Source organism: Neofelis nebulosa, chromosome 17 (assembly GCF_028018385.1).
Source record: "Neofelis nebulosa isolate mNeoNeb1 chromosome 17, mNeoNeb1.pri, whole genome shotgun sequence".
Taxonomy (NCBI): Eukaryota; Metazoa; Chordata; class Mammalia; order Carnivora; family Felidae; genus Neofelis; species Neofelis nebulosa.
The window spans coordinates 5509580-5514192 of NC_080798.1; positions in this window are offsets into that span (position 1 = coordinate 5509580).

Here is a 4613-nt window from a genome sequence, read left to right on the forward strand (position 1 = left end):
AGGACCACACCCTCAATGTCAGGTTTGATGTCAAAAACCTTCCATGGGCCTTTTTGCTTAGAAGAAAGATGATTCCTATATTTCCATAGCAGAATGGCCTCTAAGGTCTTGGCAATAGCAGTAATCTTGTTAAGGACTGTCGTTGGAAACTTGGCAAATTAATAGCTGTTTTCCAATGATGTCTGTCTTTGCCGCATTGGGTGTACATTGAGTTGTACAGATTTTATTGCCAAACACGTGATGATAGTCAAGACATTGGTCATTGTCTCTAAAGGAGTCCCACCAACAGTGACAGCTTTTGGGTGAAAAGATGTCTGCCATGATTTTGGATGCACACTTCTTTGGTATGTCTACAGAGTGGCCAGGGGTTTGTCCACTGGTTGGTGAACACCGCTGCCCTAATCCTCTGCCCTAGTTCTTTTGTGTTTCCCAATGCTCAGCCCTTTTATTGTATTGAACCATGATTCCACTGTATCCAGGACATGTTTTGTCCAGGTAAGCAGTTCAAAATCCTCTCGTCTCATCAGATTCATATAAATTGTATGCTTTTGCACAGTTTACTTGCTTCTTCACCCAGCTCCCATAGAAAGTTCATTACAGAAATTTAAGGTAGATCCTCATGGGTATTGAGATTTCTTTACCAGGTTTAAATCAGGAAAAACCCAAGGGGACATTGCAGAAGTGAACATTTCAAGTCACTGATTCTTCTGCATTGTACCCTGCTGATCATAGCCTTGGAAAATGTTTTGTGACATAAATTGAATAGAATTTATCCCAGACCCTGTGTCAGATTAATGAGTTTTTGACGAGATGGTGTACACATGGAAAAATTAGGCAGGGGCCAAATCACGGCCAAACTGCATTCTGGATATTTTTAGGAGATGATTTTCTATGGGTTTCAGTTTCTCCATGTATTATGGATATAGAGGCATTGAAATTTTTATTCTAATTGTGTTTCCATTGATATTTGTGTATAAAAACCTTTTGGAATATTGTGATAGTATCTTGCTCCTGGGTGTAGGACAGATTTGCTTATTGGACAGGAAAACAGAGATGTTTCTGACAATTGCAAAGTTTCAAGCAGACATCGTAGATGATCTTTTAAGATATTAAGATCCTTAAGATCTTTAAGATGATCCTTTAAGATATTTCCTATGCTCAGAGTCTCACAGGTGGGACACAGACTCACTGCATGTGCAGCATCTGCCTGTATGAATTGTGGGTATGGGACTGGCAAGTGAAATTAGTGTGATCAAGATGTTTATGGTGTTTGCTGTGTCATGAGCCATAAGATCCTTGGACTTTGGTCTAGGAGTCTCCTATCTTCTGCCGGGATTGGAAAATTGTTACAGGTCAACTTGTTACACTATAGAATGTGTGTAATCTTAGCATTTTATAGTTCTTGAGATTTTCTGTGGACTTTATTCAAAACAAAATAGATATTTCTAGGTCTGTTTCTGCTTTTTTGTTCATTCATTTTGCTAATTAGATTATACATATAAACAAAATCACATGGCATTTGTTTTTCTCTGACTGATTTCACATAGCATAGTACCTTCTACATCTATCCATATTGTCCCAACGTTGGCAAGAAACAACAAAAAAAGTAGAAACAGACCCATATACAATGAACAGCCCATTGGTTACCAGAGTGAAACAGGGTGGGAGGATGAGCAAAATTGGTAATAGGGAATGGGAAGTACAGGCTTACCATTATGGAATTAATAAGTCATGGGACAAAGCTACTGCATCAGGAATACATTCAGTGCTATCATACTAGCATTTTTGTGATGACACATGGTAGCTACACTGTGGTGAGCATAGCAGAACCTATAGAGTTGTCAATCACTTTGTGACACACCTGAGTTAATGTAACATTTTATACCAAGTATACTTTAAAAAAATTGCTACATCTTCAGAGAGCACAAATAGGGGAGGGTCAAAGAGAGAGGGAGAGAGAGAATCCCAAGCAGGCTCCACACTGTCAGTGCAGAGCCCAGTGCAGGGCTCATGAACTGTGAGATCATGACTTGAGCTGAAACCTGGGGTCAGGTGTTTAACCGACGGAGCCACCCAGCCACCTCTCAAGTATACTTTAATGGAAAGAGAGAAAATATAAAGTAGATACAGATATGCATATACATATACATGTTCAACTACTTTCTAAGAAGTTGCCTGTAAGGAAAGCTAACCTACTCTCCAAATCCAGCTCATCCTAGGTGTTAATAGTAGAATATAATCTTAGGAAAGCAAATTTCTCTGTAACCCAGAGGAGAAAAAGGTAACTTGCTGGAGAAAGAGAGGACACGGAGGAGAGAAGAGTGTGCCTAGCATGGTGGACAAGTGAATAGGAAGACATAGAATAGCCTGGAGTCCTCAGAGTCTGGCAGCCCAGGAGATACATGGAAGAACAATAATTTCTGTGAGAGCTTCTTAAATTGTTTTCCCTGCAGTGCTCTCTCTCCTCTCTCACCATTAAAGTGTATGTAATAATGGCCACATGTCTCATGATGGCTTTTCTGTATAAGTGGATTCTTCTGGGAAAACCTGAAAGTGCAACCGATTTTTCTGTCCATGTTCCTATCAGGTAGGGTCAGTTTTTAGGAGGACACCTGCGTTGAAAACAGAAGAGATTCTGCAGCATGAAGCAGTGGGAATGAGTAAAAGTACAGGGAAAACTTGATATTTTTAAAGGTTATGGAATCAGGGGCAGGGGGGGCAAGGGAAGAAATCCAGCACTGTAACCAGAGGATATTTTACCTGCATAACTTGTCAGAGAGGGAGCTATTTGCAAGAATGTTTAACATGGTAACTGGAAGAAGGAGAAATAAAAGTGGTTCATCAAATTTACCATGCAAGGGTGGAGTCAGGTTGAAAGAGAAGTGAAGGGAGGGAAGGACTCTAGACTGACCTCTTTTGTTCGCAACCCCTTGATTAAGAACCCTTTGAAACTTCATCTTCTGTGATGCAGGCTTGGATTTCTAGGATGGACATACATTCTGGAGGTTTGACTGCTCAGAAGTGGCAGTGTGCTTCAAATTGTGAGGTATTTAGGAGGGGAAATTCTTTTTTTTTTTAATTTTTTAAATGTTTATTTATTTTTGAGAGAGAGTGAGTGAGCTTGAAACAGGCTCCAGGCTCCGCACTGTTAGCACAGAGCCTGAAGTGGGGCTCAAACTTAGGAACTGTGAGATCATTACCTGAGCCAAGTCAGATGCTTAACCATCTGAGCCACCCAGGTGCCCCGTTGTGTTTTTTCAATACCCTTAGTACCTTGACTAAACTCAAACTGGATTCCATGCAGGCTTGATTCAATCTCTTGGTTCCCATTTGAGGTGTGCTTCTTTCTTCTATTTTTTTCTTTTCTTTTACTACTAGAAAGGAATCAGTTTTTACCATTCTTTGGTTAAACCTAAGAGATCAATGAAATAAGGGAGCCATAGATTGACCCCTGGTATTAAATGAACTTTGCCTGTTACCCTTGTACTTTACTAGATGAATAACCTTTGTACAGAGAGATACCTTGCTATGGGCACACTCAGGAAAGAAGGAAAAACATCATCCTAGGAGCTTCTGTGCGGCTCAGTCAGTTGGCTATCTGAATATTAATTTCAGCTCAGGTCACGATCTCATGGTTCGTGAGTTCAAGCCACTTGTCAGGCTTGAGATGCCTGCTTGATATGATCTGTTTCCCTCTCTCTCTTTCTCTTTGCCCTCCCCATGCTCACACACACACACACACACACACACACACACTCTCTCTCTCTCTCTCTCACTCACTCACTCACTCTCTCTCTCTATCTCTCTCAAAATAAATAAACTTAAAAAAAGAGAGAGATGGGGCACCTGGGTGGCTCAGTTGGTTGAGCATCCAACTTCAGCTCAGGTCATGATCTCACAGTTCGTGGGTTCGAGCCCCGCATCAGGCTCTGTGCTGATGGCTCAGAGCCTGGAGCCTGCTTCAGATTCTGTATCTCCCTCTCCTCTGCCCTTCCCCCACTCATGCTCTGTCTCTCTCTGTCTCAAAAATAAATAAAATTTTAAAAAATTAAAAATAAAAAAGAGAGAGGAGAACAAACCTCCTCCATGACAGAAAATAATTGGACAGGACATGGGTCAGTGTGAGGACTAGGACTTGTATCAACATTCCCAATATATCTGTGTTTTGGTGGAGAAATCCCACAAAGTTTCAGGAACCCTAGGGGACATTATTAAGTGAGGGAAGTGCACCTACAGGAGATCAGAGTTCCACAGTTTTTGTACATGAGTTAACCTGTCATGTCAGTGTTTCTGGACCAAGTCTTTGCGATTGGGCTGATGGGAATCCAAAGAGGAGCCTGTGAAAGCTTCTTATCACACATGAAAGACAAAGCTGAAGTGCACTAATACAGATTACAGAGCATGGGCACTTTGTCTTGGTATTTGAATAACACAGATATTTTCATGTTTGCAGGTAGATTATGATTTACCTACTCTGTTCTGGGCATTTATTTCACAGCAGTTATTATGTGTCCTTGGAAGAACGTTAGGCACCTGACCCCAATGTGCACCATCACAGGTTTATGTGCTTTATACCCTCCTCTGCTCTCTGCTGGATCCCTACACTATAAGGT